Source organism: Mauremys mutica, chromosome 3 (genome assembly GCF_020497125.1).
Source record: "Mauremys mutica isolate MM-2020 ecotype Southern chromosome 3, ASM2049712v1, whole genome shotgun sequence".
Taxonomy (NCBI): domain Eukaryota; kingdom Metazoa; phylum Chordata; order Testudines; family Geoemydidae; genus Mauremys; species Mauremys mutica.
The window spans coordinates 27,025,806-27,053,188 of NC_059074.1; the positions used below are offsets into that span (position 1 = coordinate 27,025,806).

At 42.8% G+C, this 27,383-nt stretch overlaps 1 long non-coding RNA gene across 1 annotated transcript in view; it reads right to left on the reverse strand.

The window, feature by feature from the left end:
- The window catches only part of LOC123366245, a 29,351-nt gene extending 18,742 nt beyond the window's left edge, over positions 1 to 10,609 (reverse strand). The window contains exons 1-2 of the long non-coding RNA XR_006577981.1: positions 10,479 to 10,609; positions 10,113 to 10,164 (exon numbers count right to left, since the gene is read on the reverse strand). This is a non-coding gene — a long non-coding RNA (uncharacterized LOC123366245). The remainder of the gene's footprint in view (positions 1 to 10,112; positions 10,165 to 10,478) is intronic.
- Between the last annotated feature and the right edge of the window lie 16,774 nt (positions 10,610 to 27,383).

The window sequence follows — 27,383 nt, forward strand, 5'->3', positions numbered from 1 at the left end:
ATACAAATTCTATTAAAGAGCATACTGTTCAACCATAATTGTTTTTAAAAAATCTTAAACTTCATTGGAAATTTATTTCTGTTTAAATAGCTTTCTGGCGCTATTGCTGCATTTTTGTATAAGTGATGACAGTGCATATTGTAAACTGTCCACACAGTGCTGACACACAGTCAGGCCAAATGCCAACTAATACTATATGCAGTTCAGTACTCCTGGGACATGTATAGCAAATGAGCATGTTTCTAATTAAGGTTCTCTCTGATAGGATTAATCATTTGACAATATAAATCAATAGCTGCTCTTCCAAAAGAAGCTCTTTTTTGCTGAAAAGGCATTCATCCTTAGCTGAAAAGACAATATTTTTAGGTAGACGATTGATTTGTCCTACATTTTACGTATTCAGATTCAAAGTACAAACAACAGATGGCTTATGCTATAGTCCTGGACCTAGATTTGCTTGGTGTAATCCACTCATTACTGCTGGAATTTAAACCCTGTAAACTTACAATGACCTATGGATTTCTAGTCTATGTAATCGCAAATGTAACCTGTCAGAGCCTTAGCTAAAATAATTTCATCTTATTTAGAGTTACAAGGAGGAATATTATGAGACAATGGCCATTGTGTCAGTATTATTAGTCACCATGACACTGAAGCTATAGACATAGTCACTTCACACTGGGCAATACCTCATTAGGAGTGATCAGAAGAAACCAGGCCACTCTTCTGATTATGGCCTTTGCCAATAGGACCCTCCAATTAGTGTGGGCTACTCACAGTTATTTGTTTGAATGGGAACCATCGGGCTGGGCCTGAGAGGATTTAGCTTTTAATTAGGTAATTGAAAATCCCTAATTGTAGGCTGATAATCTTTCCAGTATCTCTTCTTAAGTTTGGTGCCAACTAGACCAGATGACTTAGACTTATCCTTATCCTTGAGGAAAATGAGATTTTTCTTCCAGAGATAAGGGTTGTTGTCTGTGGATCATGCGTGCTTGGGTGTAAAGATTACTAGTATTTCATAAATAGCTTAGAGTAGACAGCAAGGTTAATTTTCAGTACTGTAGTACATAAACACAGCTTTTGTATAGCCATTCAGAACTGAATTTTAAACCATGCAACAAGAAGCAGTAACAGTGTATGGAGAGACATTGCTAGTGATTCACAATAACAGTGTTTTATTGAGCAATAACAGTGTTTTATTGATGATGTGTCTGTATTTGTTTTACCAAACACATAGCAATTGAATTTCCTCTCAGTTATACCAGTGTAAAAGAGGAATAACTTCACTGAATTCAATATAAAACTGGTATAAGAGAAGAATCAGTCCCATAAAACATGTATTTCTTTTGTTAAATTTAGTACTAGTCAATGGCACCAGACTGTTAGTTTTATAGACTGAAATTCTCTATTTAGCTACAGGATAGGTACAGCTCAGGTACAACTCTGTCATACTGCCCTGCCAATGTGCTTGTCCTAGAGAGACCACTTCTGGAGTAGAAGCTCGCAGCTTTAGGCTCATGGACCTCATAAAGCACCACTCTATATATACACAGGTCAGTATTCCACCCTTGGTTCCCCAGTCCATGGTCCTGTCTGGTTCCAGCATGAGTAGGCCCCAACAGATTTTGATTTCCTTAAGTGCCCTCTGTCATTCTTGAATTTCTACTTCACGTAGGCCTGGTCTACACTAGGCGTTTAAACCGGTTTTAGGAGCGTTAAACCGATTTAACGCCACACCCGTCCACACTAAGAGGCCCTTTATATCAATATAAAGGGCTCTTTAAACCGGTCTCTGTACTCCTCCCTAACGAGAGGAGTAGCGCTAATATCGGTATTACCATATCGGTTTAGGGTTAGTGTGGCCGCAAATCGACGGTATTGGCCTCCGGGCGGTATCCCACAGTGCACCACTGACAGCTCTGGACAGCAATCTGAACTCGGATGCAGTGGCCAGGTAGACAGGAAAAGCCCCGCGAACTTTTGAAAATCATTTCCTGTTTGCCCAGCGTGGAGCTCTGATCAGCCCGGGTGGCGATGCAGTCCGAAATCAAAATCCAAAAAGAGCTCCAGCATGGACCGTACGGATGTGATCGCTGTATGGGCAGGCAAATCTGTTCTATCAGAGCTCTGTTACAGAAGACGAAATTCCAAAGCATTTTTAAAAAAACTCCAGACAGACGCCATAGCAGGGACTCAGCGCACTGCTGCGTGACAAGCGTAACGGAAAGCCAAAGAATCAAATGGACGCTCATGGAGGGAGGGGGGACTGAGCACTCAAGCTATCCCACAGTTCCTGCAGTCTCCAAAAAGCATTTGCATTCTTGGCTGAGCTCCAAATGCCTGTAGGGTCAAACACATTGTCCACGGTGGTTCAGGGCATAGCTCGTCAATTTACAGCCCCCACCCACCCCCAGAAGTAAAAGGGAAAAAAATTGTCTCTTGACTTTTATAAATGTCACCCTATGTCTACTGAATGCTGCTGGTACACGCGATGCTGCGGCACTCAATTGCAGTATCCTCTTTCCCCCTCACTGGTGGTAGATGGTGCAATATGACTGGTAACCGTCCTCATCACCAGCCTTGTGGCAGATGGTGCTGCACAATAGGACTGGTACCTGTCCTCATCATCAGCCCGTGAGTGCTCCTGGCTGGCCTCAGGTGAGGTCGGCCGGGGGCGCCTGGGTAAAAAACTCCTGGTCATTCCCAGTAGATGGTACAGAACAGCTGGTAACCATCTTCATCGTAGCAATAGGGGGCTGAGCTCCATCAGCCCTCGCCCTTCATGTGTAAAGAAAAGATTCTGTACTGCCTGGACTATCATAGCAGCGGGATGCTGGGCTCCTCTCCCCCACACTGCTTAATGTCCTGTCTGGACTATCATAGCAGCTGGAGGCTGCCTTCCCCTCATTTTATCTCACTAACAAGTCACTGTTTCTTATTCCTGCATTCTTTATTACTTCATCACACAAATGGGGGGACACTGCAATGGTAGCCCAGGAAGGCTGGGGGAGGAGGGAATCAACAGGTGGGGTTGTTGCAGGGGCACCCCCTGTGAATGGCATGCAGCTCATCATTTCGGCGGGATCTGACATGGAGGGGCTGTGCTCTCTGATACACTGCTTCTCTAGTACACTTGCCCCATATTCTAGGCAGGACTGATTCTATTTTTAGATACCATAAAGGAGGGATTGACTCAGGAAGTCATTCCCATTTTTGTCTTTTGCGCCCCCGGCCAATCTCAGCCAGGGGCACCTATGACAGCAGCAGAGGATACAGCACAAAAGGACTGGTAACCGTCATCTCATAGCCAATTTACAAGGATATGGTAGATGGTACAGAACAGCTGATAAACATCTCTGCTATCATGCAAAAGCAAATGAATGCTGCTGTGTAGCGCTGCTGAATCGCCTCTGTCAGTGGCATGTATTACACATACGGTGACAGTGACAAGAGGCAAAAGAGGCTCCATGGTTGCCATGCTATGGCGTCTGCCAGGGCAATCCAGGGAAAAAGGGCGCGAAATTATTGTCTGCCGTTGCTTTCCCGGAGGAAGGAATGAGTGACGACATTTACCCAGAACCACCCGCGACAATGATTTTTGCCCCATCAGGCATTGGGATTTCAACCCAGAATTCCAAGGGGCAGGGGAGACTGCGGGAACTATGGGATAGCTACGCAATAGCTACCCACAGAGCAACGCTCCAGAAATCGATGCTAGCCTCGGACCGTGGACGCACACCACCGAATTAATGTGCTTAGTTTGGCCGCGTGCACTCGATTTTATACAATCTGTTTTACTAAACTGGTTTATGTAAAATCGGAATAATCCCGTAGTGTAGACGTACCCCCAGAGAGGTCTTCAGATGCAAAGGCACCTAACAGACAGGCGAAGGTGGGAGTTGCCCCGAACTGATGGAGTAACTTCAGGGGCCATAGCTATGTGAGTTGAAAGAAGGAGGTATACATGGGGAAGAAAGGGGATATACATTTTTCTTCGCACAGAGTTACACAGAGCACTTATGGCTGCCCTTTTATAGGGGTGAGAACATTATTCAGTCCTTAGCCCCTCTTCTGAGAGTACCACTTAGTGTCATTTGTGGGTGTAGTTTTTGATACGTGGGTAGAGGTCTAGTGGGCACCAGACCTACTAAAAAGATTTTGTAAATATGTTGCATGGCTTAGCATTGGTTTCCATGAATTGACACATGCATATTTTACTACAATAGACTGTGTATCTAAAAAAAACCAGCCTTGTACCCTATACTATTTAAATTTTGTTTTCTGATGCTTTTTAATGTTACAATAATTTCTGAACTTAGGAATTTGCTGGATAAACTGCATAAAAACTCTAACGGAGAAACAGCAAGCAGATAGTAAACAAATTACATGGAGCAAAAACATTAGCATGCACAGCAGGTGGTATTATTTCATGCTGATGAACTCTCTTTGGGAGTATATTCAAATTGCTGGGGAAGAGAGACGTGGAAATAATAGAAATTAAATGTCAAATTTTTGCCCTCAGATCTCTTTATTTTCAAGTGGATTAGTGGATTCATCTGAAGGCAAAATTTGGTCATAAGGACTCTACTCCCATTTTGATGTACACACAATTCCCGAATGTTAGCAAGAGTTGTTCCAATACAGCATGGGAAGAGACTTGTAATGGGCAAACTAGTTGAGATAAAATAAGCACATATCCAAACCTCTCTCACATGCTCCCAACAAACCTGAACCCATTTTTGAGGTACAGAAAAGTTTCATTAGAATTCATTTTGTTTCTGGCCTCAGTCCACTGGACAACAGTTCACCTCCAAAAATCACCACCACAAATTGTAGTAAATGAGAGGTTTTTTTAGATGGTCTCTGAAGAAGTGTTATGGAATGAATGGAGACCCACCTTCTCCTCTCTAGACGTAGTCAGCATCATAGAATATCATGGTTGGAAGGGACCTCAGGAGGTCATCTAGTCCAACCCCTGGCTCAAAGCAGGACCAATCCTCAACTAAATCATCCCAGCCAGGGCTTTGTCTCCAGGATAAGATTCAGGCACTTTGATAGAGCATTGCTGAGAAAATTTGCATTGTCACTGTTTGTTCCATATATATTTTTGTCTTCAGTCTTTGATAAGCATTTTATTCAGCACTTCAGGGGTCCACAAAAGTGAGGTGACAGAGTTTCAGAATAGTTGCATTATTATATAGTAGTAGACTCCAGATCCTTGTTGTAAAGGGTAGACAGATATTCCATTGCTGCAATGTAAAAGTTCTGGTGAGTTATTAAGATGGGTGGCTTTGATGGAAAATCCTGATGGAGTAGGACAAGAGGCAGCTATTTATGGTGTGAACAAAGCATCAGTACTAGTCTCTTCAACAGGAAAATGGGGTCAAAAATGCCCTAACTTGGACCCAAATTATTATACAAAATAGACATAAGTGGATATATATATGTAAATTTCCCATAACCATGTCGAGTATGCAAGATTTATCAAGGTAGAAAAGGGGATAAATCATAGGATGAGTCAGTTTTGTCCATTTTTATAGCAGATTAATATTTCTAATACATAGTTTATCTAATTAGAAAGTAGACATAACTTTTAAAGCACATGGGCAAGATTTTTTCCTGGCATGAAGCAGTGTAGCTCAGTTGACATCTACAGAAATAACCTGAATTACACCAAAGATCTGACCCGTAACAGGAAGATGGAAAGTATACACACAACCGTTCTCCTTAAACTGTAATCTTTGTTATTCGCATGGTTATTTCTTGATCCTTTTAAAAGTTTTTATCATTTTTGGACACATTTTCCTCTCTGGTTAAACTCTTACCAGGATGAAAAAAGCCATTGTCCTCTGATAGAAGAGTTATGTGATGGGGAAACCACTTCTGCAGGGACAAGCCTGTGGTCAATTCACTCCCTGGACCCAGAGCAATAGAAAAGGCTTTATGTGAAGGAGAATTTCAAAAAAGGTACTCATGAATCATGGTTTGTTGGACAGGCCAGGGAAATCTAAATAGAGGAAGACATCCTTTCACTTAGATGAGGAAAACCACAGTTCATAATTCTTTCAAAAAGCACACAATAGCTAACCTTGTATTTTTCAGCTATTTAAAAAACAAGTCATATTATATTAAAAACTGTTTGGCTACATTTTGTAACTCTCCAAAGAGAGATTTTCGACGGTCTTGAAAATAAAAAGCTGACTGTAGTACTGTACAAAACCAAATCCTACTCTAATGAGCTCATCCTCTATCATGCCTTCCTCTTTGCTTATTCACCAATCTGATCATTTCTTTGTGTATCTTTAGCATCACGTTATGAAACGGGTGAAAGAATCTGATTGGCTAAGGAAGATTTCTACTAAAGATGGACCTATCCTAAGCTGCTAAATTCAAGCTAACCACGAGGTAAGGAGCTGAAATCCAAACCCAAATCCAAATCCAAACTTTGTGATGGCTCCTATGATGATGGGGCTTTCTAATGAACTGAGACAAAAGTCCACATCTAACTACCTCCAAACTTTAGGATGTTTGAAATGTGAATCTACATTTTGCAGCTTGCACCCAAATCTAGTTTCAAAGTTGCAGCCTTTTGTCTTAGAAATGTTTGAAACTTTCACAACCTAAAACCAAGAGCAACTCTGTGGGTTTTTGGTTTCATTAGAAGCCCATATTATTTTATTTAGATTTGAATACCATACCCATCAGCATGGTAGCTGAACACGGGACTAGTTTCCAGAAAAGTTTGCCAGGGTTTGCAAGTCTGGGACAAGTTTTAGGGGGGCTCATTCATTAAGTCTTTGGGGTGTTTCTCTGTGTTAGTATGGAAACCATGCAAAATTCAACAGTTGTAATTTGTTTTTATTTGAAACCAGGCAAAATCTAGTGCTCCTAACTAAGTTTTACTTTCTGTTACTTTTTGGCTTCAATCAAAGCCATAATTCAAAGCAAAAATTCAGGAGGTGCAAACCAACATGGAATGAAATCAGAAGAGCCCCAAATATGCCAAATCCAACAGAACTAAAATTGCAGAGCTGTACACAGCTCTAATTATTATCCTCTGAGGTTTATTGGCTTGAGAAACAGAGCAAGAGACAGAATGTGCTCATCGGAATCAAGGCAAATTTCGGTTAATCTTTTAACTTAATCCTGATACGTGGTAACATCTTCGTCTTCCAGGAGACTCTAATTTTCTAACTTCTTTAAGTATCAGAGGGGTAGCCGTGTTAGTCTGGATCTGTAAAAGCAGCAAAGAATCCTGTGGCACCTTATAGACTAACAGACGTTTTGCAGCATGAGCTTTCATGGGTGAATACCCACTTCGTCCGATGCAAGACGACGAAGTGGGTATTCGCCCACAAAAGCTCATGCTGCAAAACGTCTGTTAGTCTATAAGGTGCCACAGGATTCTTTGCTGCTTTAACTTCTTTAAGACACTCTTACAGATATTAGAACTCAGTAAAGAATGGATAATTGTAAGTGCTCAATGGCTATTACGGTACACAAACTTAGCCTGATCCAAAGCCCATGGAAGTCTTTCCATTGCCTTCAATGAGCCTTGAATCAGGTCCTAAACGGTTTATGATCTGAATATAATCAGTATTACTAACACAAGGATTACTTTGGCAATCAATGGACAGCAAGCATTTTTCTACACCCAATTAGTCCCAGAGAAAGCAAGATGAAGGCACTCCAAACTCAGCTCTCCACTCTGAATCGTGCCTTCTATTTCCTACGGTCCCTTCTCTGCTAGTTTATATCACCCACCCCTTAGGGAATCAGGTGTCTGTTGCAGTGACTCATTAGTGCTTCTGTACCACACACCTGTTTATCCATCCACCCTTGTCAGCAGAATTCAGATGATCTTGGTTACTTGATGGAGGAGGAAGTTTTACCCTATCTCTGGTGGATGTTGTTTATCACAGTCAGGTGCTCACTGCGTATTAGATTATAAATCAACAAGAGTAAACAACATACAATAACGAAGCAAAAGAAATAAACAAAGGGCTAGATCTACAAAGGGGACTTAGAGTCTGTGTTGAAATGGCTAATGTTTAGGTCCCCTAATTCCTAATGGAGCCCACAGCCCTGAGTTCGGTGCCCAGGCTCCCCACGCTATACACTGGGAGAGTTAAGTGCCTAAGAATTGGGCTCCACAAAAGCCAGCAAGCTGAATGAGGAGCCTCCTAAGCTAAGTCCCACCCCTCAAAGGGAATGAGGTGAATCAGTCCAGGTCAGAGGGAGATGCCTCCCTCTCTCTGTTAGGGATTCACAGCTATGAATCCTCTCCTGGAGTTAGGCATCTAGCCTTTTCTCATAAGAAATGGAGGAGGAGTTTTCCTCTCCCTAGTAACCTTTAGCCTAGGGATTCAGACACTCACTCAGGTATAGAAGACCTGGGTTTAATCACCCCTTTGTCTGACATGGAACACATACTTGAAGTGGGATTTCCTCTCTCTTAGAAGAGTGTCCTAATCACAGGGCTGTGTGGTATTCTGGGCCAGGGTTCTCTGAGTCTTCCTCCTGAAGCTGTTCTACTATGTATAAATAGCTATGCATTGGAGTGCAGGGACTTAGAACTTGGGTCTCCCACATTGTAGGGGAGTGTCCTAACCACTAGGTATAGAGTCAGTGTCTGTAGCCCAAACCATATTTAATTATTTATACAACCAGTGGTAAGGGCAATATTAAGTTTGACACAAATTCAAATCCCTGCTCCTTCCAGACAGAGGGAGATTGAACCTTGGGATCCTACATTCTGGGTGAGTGCTCTAACTACACGGCTAACAGTCAGAAGGGGGCACCTTCTCCAGCACTGTTTTGCGTGGGGCTCGACTGGTACATAGCATCCAAGAACACTATCCCCGCATACAAGACAGGCAGGCTGTAATGGTGCATGCCATGCCCTGTTGGATTCGGCCCCTTGGCCCCACTCCTTAAAGATTCAGGGATACTCCAAGCTGGTGCAACACCCATGCTCTTTATTTTGTGTCCATTTCCACCACCAGTTTCCCACTATTTACACAGCTTAGCCTCACACAGGCCTGAAGAGCAACAGGCAGGCTCCACTCCCCTTCTTCCACTTCCTCCCAGCCTTTTAGCTACTGCTAATGAGGCTGGCAGGTGCAGGCAGTTCCCAGGCAAGCACTGGCTATTTACCCAGCCCCAATCCATTCCTCCTGATTGGGGCTGGGGTGGCAGGAGCTGATTAAGGGCTTTCCTAGCAGTGCCCTGCCACACAGGCCAATATCTAGCTAGAAGATCTGACTGGGACTTAGGTATTTGGGTGCCTAGACTGAGGTGGCTGTGCGCATGCTCACAGGCATATTAGTAGGAACTTTACCAGTGGAATTTTGGGCAGAGTTAGGAAGCAGCTGATCAGGGATATTTAAGGTCTAAATTTTGGATTTAGGGGCCTAAATCCCTTTGCGGCTCTAGCCCAAAATGCCTTAGCTTCAGCAGTGCAACAATCACACTAATGCATTTTGAAATCTCATTATATGTACATCCTTAAGTTATGATGATGTCACTGTTGACATGCCTTTAAGTCTGGCCACAAATCAATAAGGAACTTAAGAAACAGCCTAACTTTAATCACCTTAATAGTCCAATTGAAATCAATGGGATACTCACATAGTGGGCATATACTTTAAGTACCTTGCTGAATCGAGGCCTATGTTAATAATACACTGCATGTGTTTTCTTTGGCAATAACTCTGTTATATCACTTTGCCTCTAGGCAATAATATCACCATACAGTGGAATGAATGCATAAAATCAAGGAACTTGTTTCCCACTCAGAAATCTCTTTTTAAATGTTTAAAAAATTGGCCTTTTTAGAACAAATGCTAGTAAATTAGTGAGGCTTTTATTCTTTCTCACTCTTTATAATAGCAGTAAAACCCAATAAAATATAATTTAATATTTTGGCTACTGCCTTTATGGAGCAGTACAGCTGTTTCCATCATTCAGTAAGTATTGAAATCATAATTACAAACACAATAAGAAGTAATTTTTTCACAGAGTAGCAGAAAAATAGAGATGAAAAAAAAATTACACTGCTTGGCTCAAAGAACATTCAGATGGTATAATAGATAAACAGACCAACCAACCTGTGACCTCTTTAGGCTTATCTCTGATCCTTAAAAACCTTCATAGATGACCCTGAAAAAGATATAGATTCCCTGCCCAAATCACCCCAAAGATTTTGTTTTTACTTTGAACTTGCAACTCTGGCTCTGAAACTTACCCTCTCCCTCGGCTTCAGAGCCCATGCCTCAACTTCAAAGTGCTATCTGCGCCGCTATTTTTAGAATGCTGGTGTGAGCCCCACTTACCCAAGTCTGTCAGCCTGGTCTGGGAAGCTTGCTCTGACGGGCTGTGTAGCATACCCTAAGTGCCCTACCAGCTAAAGGGAATGCTGAGCCCTGCGTTATGCACTCAGGCTCCCCATACAATGCATAGGGAGAGTTACTCACCTAATAAGGGATCCTCAGAAGCCAGCAAGCAGTCCCCTAAGCTAGCCAGGAGTGATGTGCAGAGGAAAGGGAATTCAGTCCAGATCCTCAAAGATATTTAGGGGTCTAACTCCCATTGATCTGGATTTTAAGTGCCTCCTTCCATTCAGGATTCTGGCATTAGGTGGCTAAGCCAGGTTAGCTGTTTAGACATCCCATGCCCTACTAGCTGAAACCCAGACCTTTCTAATGAAAAACAAGAGAGATCAAAACCCTAGAATGGCCAATAGCAAGGGTGGTTGGGTTACCTATATCCCTGATGGTTACATGGGATGTAGGTGATCCAACATCAAAACCCCCCTCTGACTATTTTGGAGCAAGAATTTGAACTCAGGTTTCCAACGTCCCAGTTAACTACCCTAACTGCCTGGATGAACACACACATTGAAAATTCCCAACGTGCTTGCCCCCAGCTGTCTATTGTGACAGGTATCAGGTCTTAAATGTGTTTGGAACATGCCAACATGATCAGGCCCCATTAGCAAAGTCAGTGTTCTCCTGTTCTATCTGAGAATCCCTCTTCAGGACCTCCAGGGCCTTTGGCTTGAATTAGGGTTCTGAGTAGCTTGTTGGCTGTAAGGCAGCATCAGTGCTTCAGTGGCTTTGCAAATGCTGATCGGTAGAAGCTTTGGTGTCTGTGGGTTTATGAGGCTGCTGAGCAGAGGTTTTGTGGGTCAGTGGAGTCTAACTGGTGAACTTAATTGCCTAAAGAAGCAGGTAGATACCTAAATACCTTTGTGGGTCTGGCGCTAACTTTAGCAGTTTCACTTTTTGTTAGCCTCTTTGGTTTCCATTTGCATGAGATTCTCACTTCCTGCGTATCTCATGCAAATGGATCCCAAACAATAAAAAAAATACTGGTTAAAGCTGAATCCACAGGGAAATCATATAAAACAACGTTTTACATGGTTTTAGTGAAAAAAAATATACATTGTCCCAGGTAATTCAAAACTGGACCATGGCTCATTCAAGAGATTTTCAAACCTTAGCAAAAAAAAATTGATGAAACTTGTCTGTGTAGGAGTGGACGTGAGGAAGACTGCAAAAGAATTCTCAACTATTACTGATGTAAGACATGCTCTGTCTGGTATCTGACTTTTCCTTCATTTATTATCTGATTCTGCACCCTCTGAAATCAATAGGGATTTTGGCCTTTACCCTGATTTCATCTAGTAGATGCGTGGAATGATATCCCTTAAAGGTGCTTTCTCAGCACTGACTTCTTCAGTGGGATGCACAGAGGTGTATAGGGATCTCAAAGAGGTGTCTGGGATGGTTTCATATGGGAAAGGAGATCAATGCCCTTCCTGATCTCATTGCACATTATTATGATACTGTGGACTGAAACTCTGCGGGGAAGGGGAGGGTTCCACAACTACCATCAGAAGAAGCAAATGAAATTGCACTGATTTTTCTAAAATTAAAAAAAAAACCTTAAAAATTCAACTAAACCCCATATTCTTGAAAAATCTGAATGAATTTTTTTTGGGTGGGGAATCAAAAATTTTTGAAATTCTTCATTTGGTCTGAAACAGTAAGAAAAATTTTCTAATTTTTTTTCCGATTTTTTTTTAAAAAGGAGGAAAAGGGGAAAAAGGGGGTTAATGAAAGTGAGAAAACACTCTACCATTCATTTCGTTTGTTCCTCTGGAAAAACTTGGAAAAATGTAAAAAATAAGGAAATACACAAGCTCACATTTAAAAGTAACACTGCTCCTCACTTTAAAAAAAAATTAACACACAATTTTTCCAGTGGAAACAGGTTAAAAAGTGAAAGAGGGTTTTTTTAATCCTTTTCTTCATTATTTTCCTCTTTTTGTTTCACTGGAATAAAAAAAAATCAGAAAAAGGGTTTTAAAAACAACCTTAAAAATCTGAAACAAAATGAAAACTGTTCATCGTTCTTTCAAAATGTTTAATAAAAGAGACAATCAGAATTTTAAATGGCTCTGAGTTGAAAAATCTCCATATCATATTGATAAGCGCTCATATAATATGGTGATGAGGTAAGGTGACCAGATAGCAAGTGTGAAAAATAGGAGCAGGGAGTGAGGGGCAATAGGTACCTATATAAGAAAAAGCCCAAAATATCAGGACTGTCCCTATAAAATCGGGACACAGTATATGTCCACAAAATGAGGACATATACTGTGAGTACCACATTAGACAAAGCAAAATATTTCAATCCTGGTTCTAAGATAGAACTCAGTGGCTAACACTTCTGAATAATAGGGTTAATTAAAAAATGAGGAGAATTTTTGCATTTTTTTTGTTAAAATTAAAAAAAAAATTCTACAAGCTCTAGCATGCATTATAACCATTTGTGCCCTCAGCTTGGTACAAAAAACCCAAACAAAATGTATGGCTCTCAGTAGCTAACTATCTGAAATTGGAGGCAATCATAAATCTGACAAACTTGTTTGTGGAGCAGTCCCCCAAATCAATTGAAAATGAAGGAGGTCGCTCTGGCAACAGGAAGCAGCCCTAAACTTGGCTTCACAGCACTCAGCACGTAACGTTCCATTTTGCAAGCTGTTCTGTTTGATGAAAATTAAATGCAGGCCACAGGCCTCAGGCTCCTGGCAATTTGCCAAGATGGGCCTCAAGCCTATTTGAATCCTGGGAAAGGGTGGCCTAAACCCACCCAAAACAAAAGGCCCGCCCCCTCAGTGGAGGGAAGGGACAATATAACTTTCAGCTGGGCAAAATTTGGGCCTCATATACTATAGGTAACAAACATTATTTTGTTTTATATCAGTCATTTATATCAGTGTATTCAAATATTCCCAGCTAGGTCTTGCTATAAACTAGCCATTTTTTTAAATACCAAGGTATCTTTATAAAAATAAATGAACTAATGAAATTAAGTGAAAGGTAAGTAAAGGTGCTGAGTGTTAAACAAATTAAAGGGGAAAAAAATCTGTTAATCATGTTGTTAGTGTGTTCCTTTTCTGCAGAAATCCTTGAAAATGCCTATAATTCTTTACAGCTGACAAGCTGCCAATTTTGCAGAAAGAATTTTTTTTTCAGACTCTTTAACTCCCAGTCACAGATGAACCTTGTTTTGACTACTAGAGAACTAGTTCCAGAGCCTCCTAAATAATAATGTGCAAACTCAGTTTCAAATTTAAAAAAAAATCATATATAAGAAAATTATATTCCAGCAAATACTACTCTGAAATATAAAACCAGTATGAATTACAGCTCACCTATCTACAAGACTATGGTAAATTATTCTCATATCACACTTGTTTTTACAAGGGTGTTAATCTATGGGTTTCAGTAAAGTTACTCCGCATTTACCTTGGGGGAAGTGAAATTAGAATTTGTCCCTCTCTTTTTCTGTTACATTTTTGTAACAGCAGAGAAGAAGATAAACACAGAGGAACTAATTTAAGCACCGCTAGATGCTATGAAAACCTTTATTATTCTTGCAACAAAACTAAAACAACACAAAAATGTGGCTTTTCACTGGAGGGGAAGGGGAGGCTCAAATATTTAAAGGGACAGGTTATCACATTCCCCCATCCTACTTTAAAAAACTTTCAAATATATGCCCATTATCGTTGACATGGCTAACAGAAAACACCATATAACCTAACTAAAAGTTGCAAGGGATTATTTTGCCCTGGAACAGTAACTCACAAACTAAACAATTTATAATTTCAAGTGCACAACTGGTTTTTGCATTCTCTTGGGATAACGTGGTGGTGGTGCATCTGTGTCCTGAACAATAGGAACATTTGGTGGTAAGGAATCAACTGGATCTGGTATGGAATTAGTTGGTTCTGTTACTAAAGTTTCTTCCACTAAGTCATCAAAATTAGAAGTTGCAATGGAAGAAAGTTCAGTTGAAAGAACAGAAAGTCTTACTGGTACATCCCTGGGCTCTGGTACTTGTTGAGGCTGCAAATGGTTCATATGTTATTTCCATAAAATACCATCGAATAGTTTTACCACAAATGAAACAAGTCCAACACATTTTAAAGTTTTCCAGATACCCATTTCACTCTACAGGCATAATTACAAGTCCCCAGTAAATCTTCTACTTGAAAAGAATATTATTAATCAATTTGCATAGCTTGGGATTTGGCTACAGGATGCAGCAAGTCCCAATAGGTATGCAAAGTTTGCTTCAAGAAACGGGTTTCAGGTGACTCCTGGGTAGTAACATATGGTGTGCTCCTGTAGACAAGCAAGAAATTGTCCAATTGTGCTAATGACTCAAAATAGACTTGTTAGCTCATAAGGTAAACGTATGTGTTTGTACAAAGGATCCTGATGGTACATTTGTATCAGGATGATATGGAGCAGAACGTATATTCTGAATTCTATTTGAGGCTAGGAAACTTTAAATTCTTCAGAAGACAATTAAAATTATTGTCTCTCACCAACTATAATGGGAAGCCAAATTGACTAAACAAGGTATGAAGATGTCCAATGATTGTTGTAGCTGTAGTAGAAGTCATTCTGAAAACTTCTGGCCATTTTGAATGGGTGTCAACTACAACCAAACCCTGATAACTTTTTAAAGATCTGGCAAAGCCCACATGAATATGTGTGCAAGCGGTCAGAGGCCACAACCAAAGGTGTAGGTGAGCTGGGTCAGGATCATGATGAATTTGTTGACGTATAGTACAGCACTTTGCCTTCCTCTTTGTCAATCCCTGGCCACCAGACATGACTCCGGGCTCTGGCCTTCATCCATACAATGCCAAAATGACCATAGTGACGAGCTTCCAAAACCTGAGATTGAAGTGATTTTAGAATGGTCACTCACATTCCCCATAAGATGCTACCATGATTCACAGAAAATTCATGTTGATGTGACACAAGTTGTGTAAATTGGGGATTCTTTTGATCCAGCACTGTACCTTATAGTACCATTCCCATCACAAGAGAAAGTACATCATCCTTAACTGTTTCTTTGTTGATGTCTATGCTAGTGATGGGCAATCCACCCAACACATTGAGCTAGAACACTTTGTCTGAAGTTTTTTTAGGCTGATGAGAACTTGGGCATGGCAGGCGCGATAGCCCCTCAGCATTCCATGCTGAGTCACTTAATAGAATTGAATAGTATAAAAATGAGCTAAAAATAGCAATGACCATTGTTGCATACGGACAGCAGCTAATGATGGAATTCCAGGTTTTGGCCCCAAAATTGAAATTAACAGGCAATGATCCATCAGTAAGGTAAAATGTCTACCATACGGATAGGTATAGAACTTCCAAATTCCGAAGATGAGAGCGTCTTGCTCTATTTGTGCATAGTTCTTCTCAGGAGTGGTGAGTGTTTGCAATGCAATTGATTTCTTGATGCCATCAGGAAAAATGTGGGAAAGAAGTGTACTCACTCTATATGGTAAAGCATTGCAAGCCAATTGCAACAGCAGCAAAGTATCAAAGTGCGTAAGATGATGTCAACAGCTGATGTCAACAGTTTCTTTGCTTCCTTAAATGCACACTCACACTCTTTAGTCCATTTCCATTTACTCTTTGCTTGTAAGAGTGCATGTAAAGATTCCAATGCCAGATTAGACAGAAATTTACTCTAATAATTAAGCAGTCCTAAAAATGAGCATAATTGCGACATGTTCTCTGGCAATGGTACTTCAAGACTTGCCTTCTCTTTCTCTGATGATTTCCTTAAGACTGTGGCATCAATTCCATATCCAAGGTATTCAACTAAAGGTTTGAAAAGCTCACATTTGTTTTGATGTACTCTCTGTCCAGGGCCTTCCAAACATTGCAAGACGGGGGTCTGAATTTTGAAGAGGATCCTCTTGATCCTTTCCTGTAACAAGGATGTAATCCAAAAAGCACTGTTCAGTCCTTTCAGGATTGCATACATGGCTTTCTGGATCAGAGCAGGTGCCAATGTGATACCAAAATACAATATGTTGTAACAACATAAGCCTTCTTGAGAGTTGATTGTGAGATATTTGTGAGATGTTGGATCAATCTCCATTTACCGGTATGCATTGAACAAATCCAATTTACTGAAATGCTATTCTCCACTATAAGTAGCAAACAAACCTTCAACACAAGGTAGTGGATACTGGTCTGCAACTAAAACTGGATTTAGTGTCCCTTTGAAATCTCCACAAATTCGGACTGAGCTATCCTTTTTGACCACTGGTATGATGGGTATAGCTAACTCACTGTGTGAATCTGGTGACACTAAACTGATGTTCACTAAACTGTCTAAATCACCTTCTACCAGAGACTTTAAAGCATAAAGCACAACTCTGGCCTTGCAATATTTTGGCTGCCTGTCAGACTTAACAGTGAGCTTCACTGACACATTGCTCATGCATCCAAGCTTGTTTTCAAAACCTTAGGAGTATCTGTCCAGGATTTCTTGAAGATTTCAAAATGCTTTTGTGATTGCCTTGATCATAGTCCAATTCACCTTGAGCTTCTCAAGATCTTCCAGATAATAGTGTATACTTTCTTTCAATCATGGGCCAACTTTTCTCCAGTATACATCTTCAGAATCATGGAGATTTCTTCCAGAGGAAGTTGTGACAAGGTTTGCAAGGTTACAAATTGCTTCAAATATTCAAGGTGTGGTTCGTGATTGTCATCGAATTCACCAACAGTGCACACAAAATTTGCCATTTTGTCCACTCTCCTGTTGGACTTCACGCCTCCTGGGTGTGTTTTCTGCCACAGGGGAACTGTTTTTGTTGTTGTTGTTGTTTGTTAGAGTGCTGTCTGCACTTGATCTGCCTCTTCTGGCTGTGCGCCAACACCGCAGACTGCGGAATTCTTCCTTTGGCTCTACTTGGGCTCCCTCTGCTGGCTATAAACTCTGAGTGTGGACTAAGCCTGCCTGCCTGCTTGCAAGTGTTCAGCAAATATGGCTGCTTACTCCCCACTCACTGCTTTGTTTCTGTAGCAGCTAGACAGCAACAGCAGGAACCTCCTCTATGGTAGTTTGTTTGCAGTAGCTCCAGGCGCCAGCCTATTCCTTTGTTCTGTTTTTATTTGCCTACTTCCCCTCTCTAGCTGGCTGGCTCCCACTGTCCCAGCAGCAAAAGCAGCAATCTGTCACCTTGTGCCTCCAGGTGAACTTCCCCCTCTTTATGTTATTTGCTTACTTTTTCTACTTCTTCTTCAGGCAGAGGCAGCACTGGCCACTTGTGGGATAGAAATCCTTCACCGCCAAATATATATAGACCCAGCAGAGAAGGAGGTGGACACAGAGGAGCTCATTTAAGCACAGCTAGCTTCCATGGGAACCTATATTGTGCTTGCAGCAAACCTGAAACAACACACAAGTAAGGCTTTTTACTGGGGATGGGGAAATGCTCAAACATTTGAAAGGAGAGGACACCACACTTTCAGTATTGCCACTGTGTCAAGTGTACTCATCTGGGTCACTTTTTGCTCACAGTTTCTATATTTGGATAGTTGAGAACTGGAGGAAAGTTCTACCTGTGGATGGGCCTATGATTCAATATTTCACTCCCTCACTTGGTCCAAGAGAGCTCAAGTTTCTTGGGCCTTTTCTTCACTGCTGAAAAAAGTAGTATTTTTTACCTTAGGGTAACTGTATACGAGGTATCCCAAGGTAAAAAAAAAAATAAAGACAAAGCACTTTTATTTAACCACAAGATAAATTAGGCCAGGACAATCCTATACTCCTGCCTACCTATTCTACTCTGTTCACAGGTTCTCATACTGCTTTCATCTCTACAGTATACAAGTTCCCTCAAGTAGGGTATTAAATAATGTGACTAACATCTGCCATGTGTTTGTTTTCTAATTCTTTCACTGGAGGGCACAAAAGGGGTGGGGGTGGAGAAGTGCGTATAGTGTAGTGGAATGTATTGTTTTGGTAAGATTTTTTAATTTCTTGGGGTGGTTTTTTTTGTTTGTTTTTCAAGCATACATGTTGCTATGTATGTGTGTAAGAGAATGTTGGTCAAAGACATGCATCTTGCACTTGGAGCAGAAAGTAGTGAGGTTTGTGATGGTCCACTGTTCTTGAGGGAGTTCATTCCAGTCTTGGACCAGCCCTGAGAAAGTTTGTTGACAGCACAGATGAGCTTTACTCTTATTTTAGAGAGTTCCGTGTGACAGAGGAGCGTAGTTGTAGACCATGCTCTTCATCCAGAGATTTAGGTGGCACTGAGACCTTGAACTTGATTCAAAATTCAATGGGAAGCCACTGTAGGGAGCAGAGAATAGGCATGATGTGCTCACAGTAGCCTGTGTTGCTAAGGCAACATGCTGCAGCATTCTGTATTAGTTGGAGTATCCTAACTGCTGAGTGTATTTCTTAAATTGGAGTTTACTCATGTAAAGGGGGCTTTACTCCAAGAGAAGAGACATACTTTTTAGGCTCTTGTGGGATCCACAACATAGTCCTTCCCTGTTGACTCCCTCAACAGCAAGAGGGAAGAAGAGGCTGGGGGATGCTACCCTCCCTCACACACCTGGCAACCCTACTCCCTCAACCAATGGGAGGGGAAAGACAACAGTCCCTAGCAGCGAGTCAGAGAGCAGAAGACAGTCAGGCATACTGCAAGCAGTTTCTGACCCTGTGAAGAGCTCCAGATGCCAGGGAAAGCATGAGGGAGGCTATGAATAGCCCTGCTTTCCTTCCATGTGTCAGAGCCCAGCTTGGGAGCGAAGCACAGACAGCCAGCCGCCAGCCAGCACAACACTTCCAGGCTAACTTCAGCCTGCAGAAAAGCCTCAGGAGGGGACAATCTGCTTCTCCTGCCCCCAGCCTGCCATCAACAGGAGGAGACAGGTTGTCTCTCCAGCCACCACCTGCAGCCTGCTTGCAGTGTGGGCTGCCAACACCAGATCAAGGATGTTGGAGCCAGATATCTGATCTGCTTACACTTGCGCCTGTGGCTTCCACACTTTAAAGATTGTCAGCACTGTTCCAGAAGGGATCAGGCAGTTAGTCCCTCTCCATCAATCCCCAGGAGGACCTGCTTGCCTGCAAAAGCAGCAAAGAGTCCTGTGGCACCTTATAGACTAACATACGTCTTGGAGCATGAGCTTTCGTGGGTGAATACCCACTTCGTCGGATGCATCCTCATGCTCCAATACGTCTGTTAGTCTATAAGGTGCCACAGGACTCTTTGCTGCTTTTACAGATCCAGACTAACACGCCTACCCCCTGACACCTGCTTGCCTGCATCAGTCTCCCAACTGCTCAGTCAGAGAAGTAACTAGAGTGATTTCCCTGTATTATAGTTAGATAGGAAGTTAGGGCTTAATCTTGCACCATTAAGTCATATTGCATCTGTGAATGGGCTTTCATCTACCTGGCTCATCAAGACCTGCACTTAGGACGGAAGAATCCCATGCACTGCTATAGACTAGGGACCAAATGGCTAGGAAACAGTTCTGCAGAAAAGAACCTAGGGGTTACAGTGGATGAGAAGCTGGATATGAGTTGACAATGTGCCCTTGTTGCCAAGAAGGCTAATGGCATTTTGGGCTGTATAAGTAGAGGCATTGCCAGCAGATCGAGGGATATGCTCATTCCCCTCCTTTCAGCACTGGTGAGGTCTCATCTGGAGCACTGTGTCCAGTTTTGGTCCCCACACTACAGAATGAGGTGGAAAAATTGAAAAGAGTCCAGCAGAGGGCAACAAAAATTATTAGGAGGTTGGAGCACATGACTTATGAGGCTGAGGGAACTGGGATTGTTTAGTCTGCAGAAGAGAAGAATAAGGGGGGATTTGATAGCTGCTTTCAACTACCTGAAAGGAGGTTCCAAAGAGGATGGATCTAGACTGTTCTCAGTGGTAGCAGACGACAACAAGGAGTAATGGTCTCAAGTTGCAATGGGGGAGGTTTAGGTTGGATATTAGGAAAAGCTTTTTCACTAGGAGGGTGGTGAATGGGCACTGGAATGGATTACCTAGGGAGGTGGTGGAATCTCCTTCCTTAGAGGTTTTTAAGGTCAGGCTTGACAAAGCCCTGGCTGGGATAATTTAGTTGGGGATTGGTCCTGCTTTGACACGGGGTTGGACAAGATGACTTCCTGAGGTCCCTTCCAACCCTGATATTCTATGATTCTATGACCTGCGCTGCCAATTCCCAGTATAACAAAGTGTGTTTCTAAGAGCATCTCCTTACATCTCCCCCCTCAGTTCTGTCTGTCTCCAACATCTCAGGTAGCCAGGTGATGCAGCATGTCTCCACATGCATCACCTGGGTACCTGAGATGTGGGGGACAGACAGAACTTAGGGGGGAGACACTTTTGTTTAGGAACATTGGGGAAGTATGTGGTCATATAACCTAGTATGCCTTCTAGCATAGTCTTTCATAATTAAAAAGCATTATTAATATTTCTAATCACTGTAATCACCTAACATTTTATTGATTGTATATTTCTCTTTAATCAAATCCTTACATAACATTTTCAGTTACTGTTTTTAATTTGTTTGTTGTCTGAGTTTGAATTATTTGTGCATTCAAGTAGGTAGTCACTGCCTTAGTGTGGTTAACCCCTGGTCTCACTGGATGCACTGCCGAGTAGCTTTATTTTTTAGCACACAATGAGTCGGGCAACTACCAGCAGCATTGCAAAATGAGCCCAGGCAACAGAAACTGTCCAAAGATTGTGAGGTACCACTCTTCTGTTTGCACATCATACTGGTACTAAGCCAGCACCAAAAGGGGGATTACACTAAGTGGGCCTGAGGTTGACATCATGGTAAAACTAAAAAGCCATGTCTTGGATGGATACCATCTGGCCCATTTTAGATCTCAATGTCTGAGCTTAATCTGATCTCCAAGGTGTTTCTCTGTTATTTACTCATATTCACAGATTCATATTCATGGAGTCCACATCCATAAGGGACCATTGTGATCATCTAGTCTGTACTCCTGTATAACACAGGCCATAGAACGTCCTCAAAATCAGTCCTAGAGCAGATCTTTTAGAAAAACATCTGGTCTTGATTTAAACATTGCCAGTTATGGAGAATTCACCTCAACCCTTGGTAAATTCTTCCAAAGGTAAATTACCCTCACTGTTAAAAATGTATGCCTTATTTCCCATCTAAAGTTGTCTAGCTTCAACTTCCAGCTATTGGATCATGTCATATCTTTCTCTGCTAGAGAGATGAGTCCATTATCAAATATTTGTTCATCATGTAGGTACTTATAGACTGTAATCAAGTCACTCCTTAACCTTGTCTTTGTTAAGCTACATAGATTGAGTTCCTTGAGTCACTATAAAGTATGTTTTCTAAACCTTTAATCATTCTTGTGGGTCTTCTCTGAACCCTCTCCAATTATCAACATCCTGCTTACCCCTTGTAAATATTGGCACATTTACAAGAGTGATCTGTTATTGGTACTGTACTGATATAATTAGAGAACTGGAGTTAGGGTGACCAGACGTCCCGACATCCCCTTACATCTCCTTACATCGGTTGGGACCGTCTGCCCATCTGGGGCAGCTCCTGGAGCGCTGCATGCTGCAGGGGTGGGGCTTGCAGGCGCTGGGAGTGGGCAGAGATCCCTCCGCCTCCCGCCCACCAGACCTGACCCAACCCGCCCTGACCTGTCCCGCAACCCTAGGAGCCAGAGGGACCAGCCTGCTGGATGCTTCCTGGGACGGGAGCCGCCCCAGGTGAGCACCACCGGGACTCCCCACCTCGCCCCCCTGGCAGATCCCTCTGGCTCTTAGGGTGGGGGGGCTCTGCGTGCTGCTGACGCCTGCAAGCCCCGCTCCGCAGCTCCGGCAGCTCCCATTGGTGCTTTTCCCAGCCAATGGGAGCCACGGAGCTCATGTTTGTGGTGGGCGCAGCACGTGGAGAGTCTGGAGACTCCCCTCGCCGCTCTCACCCTAGGAGCCAGAGACCTCCCTGCAGGGCTGGTGAGTGCGGCCAGGGAAGGGGCCAGGGTGTGATGGAGTGAGTGTCTAGGAGGTGTGTGAGGGGCGCTGGGCTGTGAGGGTGTGGAGGGCACTGGGCAGTGGAGGAGGTTTGTGTGTTTTGGGGTGCTAGACAGTTGGGGCCTATGGAGGGTGCTGGGCAATGGGGGAGATCTATGTGTGTCAGGGCACTGGGCAGCGCGGGTTTGTGTGGGGCATTGTGTAGTTGTGGTGGTGGGGCATGGGGAAGGGCACTGGGAGGGAGAAAGGAAGGGAGGGAGGGGAAATCTGTGTGTATTGGGAAACTAGGGAGTGGGGGGTTCTGTGTGGGGTACTGAGCAGCTGTGCTGGGGCTGTGGGCAGGGTGGCGCTGGGTGGGGTGTGTGTGCACAGCACTGTGCATTTGTGGTGGAAGGGTTGTAAGGGGGCTCTGGGTATAGTGGATCCAGGGGGCGCTGGGCAGGGGAGCTGTGTGGCGCAGCATGGGCCCACCCTCAACAGGAAGGGGCACGCTGGTAGCACAGGGCCAGGTGGACCAGTGTACCTCTGCCTCTGGTCAGGGCTGTGCACCTGTGTCTGTCTGGCATCCCCCACTCCCTCCCCCGACCAATGTGTCCTGATATTTCACTCTTGTGATCTGGTCACCCTAACTGGAGTGCTGATAAAGAATGGAGAGGGGAGTGATGAGCAAACCGGTCTAGCAATGTATAGGAATTATGGGAGATATGGCAGATGTACCAAGCTTATGAGGAAAGAGGAAGAGAGGCAGCAGGCCCACCACCACAAATGGGGGAGAGTGGAAAAGAGGGAGTATGACCAACAGCAATGACAAGGAAATAGGAAAAGAGTCTCTGCTCTTTCCCGGCAGTGAGCAGAGAAATGGAGAAATCTGCCAATAGTCGAGAGGATAGTATTTCCATGGTTCTTCTGATAGAGAAGGAGCTTGGCTTAGAAAGTGAGGTTGCTTATGAGGAGATAAGGAATGGGTTTAATTCAGTTTCAGACTGAAGGATACATGGCAATTCTAATTGTGGTATTACGGGATCCATGTACAATTTAATCACTGCTGAGATTCAGGTAAAATATACTGACATAGTTTTACAAACATTTTAACATGCCCAGTACTGTACTTTGCTCATTCCATTTACAGACCATATTTTGGACTAGGTAGTGTGTCTCTATATTTAATTGTATCCATTTGAAAGTGAGATTTATGGTTTATTTTGTGGCCCTTCTAGAATTCTGGCATTCAGTAATAATGAGAGGAAACTGTGTTTAATTTGTCCAGAAGATTATTATATCTTTTTAATAGCCACTGCTAAGCTATAAAACTTTAGGAATGCTTTGATTATCACACCCAGTCAGTGAATTTCAAACTTATAAAATGATCCCTGTTGAGTGATTTCATTAATTTAACTCTTTGATTTGGTTAACTTTGTTTTCATTGAGTTTCAGAATCTTTGATAAGGGCTTGAGAGCAGAAATACTGAATATGCTGCTAAAACCAAAGTAATTCAAGAAAAAACAATGAGAGAAAAATCAGAACCTGAGATCCAAATCTATTTGAATTTCAGAAGGTAGAGGAGATTGTGTGCTTCAGATACATACAGTTGTATGGGCGAGAAAAACCTAGAGTGAGCACATTTCCTAATTTGGCTGAGTATTCATCTTTCAATAAGTGCAATGTTATCTTACCTCCTTACTGTGGTGAGTAGAGTTGGTGAGAAAAACTGTGATGGGAGGCAGAGAGCTGGGGGTCAGGTGGGGGGCTCAGGTTCCTCCTGCCAGGGGGAGGGAGTGGAGGAGGAGGAATAGGAGACTGTGAAGTCTCTGGTCTAGTTGCAGCTTAGGCTCCTCAGGGCTGCAGGGGATTCCCATAGTCACCAAGGTCCAGAAAGGACAGGGGCTGAGGAAACAGAGCTGATGGTGGGTGTCCCCCACACCACCACCACAAGAGTCATGAGAAGGATCACCCAGCCAGATAGCTTTACAATGTTGGGGAGAGCAGTCTGGGGGGTGGCGTATCTGAGAGGATTCAGGGAACTTGGGGTAGTGGTTGCCTGTGGGGGATGGGGAAACGGGGTGTGTGAGAGGTGGGAGATGATGGTGGCTATCTGGGAGGAGGCAGGGCGTGGGTACTGTTGGCCACAGTGGCCGCTGCTTCCCATTGCTCCCATTGTTTGGGAATGGCAAACCACGGCCACTGGGAGCTGCGGGGGGCTATGCCTGCGGACAGTCAACATAAACAAAATGTCTCACGGCCCACTAGCGGATTACCCTGATGGTCCTTAGATTGCCCACCACTGGCTTAGACCTTCAGCTGGGATCGGAGGGATGATCAGACTCTTGACATGTGTTTGTATTGTCATTCTGGGCGGCAGTTAGTGACTGTTGTTCACCAAAGGTAATTTTATCTGGTAGTGGAGAGGTTACAAACTGCTTTAAGCACCTGCTATTTCTTGAATGGAGGCAGGCCCTGACACAACCTTTGCAGTGTTCTAGAATAAAATAAACAGAGCAAGAGAAAAGAGAGAAAATTCCTAGAGAAGAAAAATAATTTGCAAGGATTCAACCTAAATCCATGTATGTCAGGCTAGGGAATTGTAATGAAAAGAAAATGCAATGTGGAAGCATTTTAATTGGAGAAGAAATACAATGTACTTTTCATTTTGTCTCTCTGTTCATTGTCTCTGTATAATTTGTCTTCCCTTGGGTACCGGTATGTTGTCTATATGGTACCTTCCTTAAGTTTCTGGCACAGGCCTCCCACATTGCTCCTGCAATTCTAGAATCTACTTCTCTTACTGAGTAGAATTGATCTTTCTGGTGGAATCAACTTCCTGGTCCCTTTCAGTAGAGCTGGTTGGAAAAAAATCAGTGAAAGATTTTTTGTCAGAATTTGCCAAGTTGTTAAAATGGAAACATTTCATGTCTGTTTTGCCTAAGTTCTGTCTGTTTTCCTGCCAGCTCATCTGCCCAGCTCCTCAGCTGCCTGCCAGGCAACTGCCATAGAGTCAGTGAACCCAAAGCCTCCATGGGTCCAGGGTCGCCTACCACACAGATTGCCTCAAAGCTGGGATTCCATTCCCTTTCATGGAGAATTTTGAATGTTTTAGTTTTCTTTTTGAATCGGAATGAAACCAAATTTCAAAAGCCTCCATGGAATGGAATTAATTTTCTCCACATAATTCTACCTTTGAGACTTTTCCTTTCTTCTTCTGTTTTTATTCCTTCATGCCCATGTTGTTTCTGTTGTTTCCATGCTCTCTTCACCTTAGTAGTATCATCACTTGGAAAACTTGTTCTCTTACTGGATTTCTGAAGCTGATCTGGAGTTTGTGAATTACTAGTTAAACTCTTGCTTTTTCTTTGTTCTCCACTTATCACTTACACCCTTTTCCCTCTTTCTCCTTCTCAGTCACTTGTCCTGATAATCCTGGGAGTTTTGCTGAATCGGCAATGAAGGAGAAAATGTGGCATCCTGACTCAGTGCAACACTTCCATAATTGACAGGAGGAGATGAGTTCAGTTGACTCATTCACTAGCACTTAATTCAGAGTCAGACGCTATCTCCTTTAATCAAGTAGAGTTGGGTCTTACCCCTTATGTAGTCCCATTGAGTTCAATGGCCTAGAAGGGTGCCTTCAGGCACAACCCTGAACTAGGTGCGGTCACCAGGAATCTCTGTAACATACAATTTTGCACGTCATCTGGAATACAGTGTGCAGTATTGGTCACTGCATCTCCCACAGGATATTGCAGAATTAGAAGGCATTCAGAGAACAATGATGACAATTATTAGGACCATGGGAAAGCTCTCATCTGAAGACAGACTGAAAAGATTGGGCTTGTTTGCCTTAGAAAGGAGAGGAATCAGTGGGGACAGTATAAAAATATGTTGAGTAATGAATAGTTTAGATAGAGAAGGTAGATCAGGAGCTTCACTTTTCCCTGTGCCAAAACACAAGAACAATGGGACATTTAATGACATTCAAAGGTGTCAAATTCAAAACTGATCAAATAAAATACTTTCCAACACAATGTGCCATTAGACGGTGAAACTCATTGCTACTGGAAGACATTGAGGCTAAGAACATAGCAGGATTCAAAAAGCGATTAAACATTTATAGGGATAACAAAAATATCCAGAATTGTCACAATTAATTATAACAATTTTGGAAGGGATATTAAACCTCAAGTTTCAGGGTTTAAATCAATCTCTTATTATTAGGGATTGGAATGAGAGCTAAAGTGGGGGGCAGATTTCCTCACATCTGCTTTCTGCAGGGTTCTTATGCTTTCCCTGAATCATCTGGATAAGAGCCCTCAAGAAAAATATCGTTTCTAAACCCCTGAACACATTTAAATTTTCAAAAAACTGTACTGTCACAATAAAGTATGTTCTTGGTTACATCCATGTAACCCGTTTGATTAACCTGTTCCATGAAAATCTGTAGGAGGAGGCAAAGGGCAAGGAAATCTCAGTAAATCAATCCAGTTGACTCCTGTGAGACTACATGAGAGCAAAATTTGGCCTAGTCTTTACTGATACACAGTGACGCATTAGCCACTGGACCAATGGGGTCCATGCCCAGGGGCCCCAGCCAATTGGGGGGCCCTGTAAATGGGTGCCTCCATGCTCCACCCACTCTGCCAACCCAGTTCTCCTGCTGGGGAGGGGGGCAAGCCCCCGTGCCCCAACCCCCTGTCCCTGGCAGGAGCCCTGGGGCAGGAGGGGAGAGGAATGCAGATGGAAGGGGTGGGAGGGGCCCCCACTTGCTCTGGCCCAGCAAAACCGTAATCCCCCTCTGCTGATACAATAGAACCTAAAAATAGGACTGGCTGAAAATGTTCTAAATTTGTCGAAATTTGAATGAGAGGAACAGGTCAAAATATTTGCAGAATTATCAGTGCATTTTTAACCACCTCTTGTTAAATGCCCTCCGCCCACCTACCCCCAGCTTTTAATATAAAAGTGCATATTTATTCTTCATGCGTTACTACC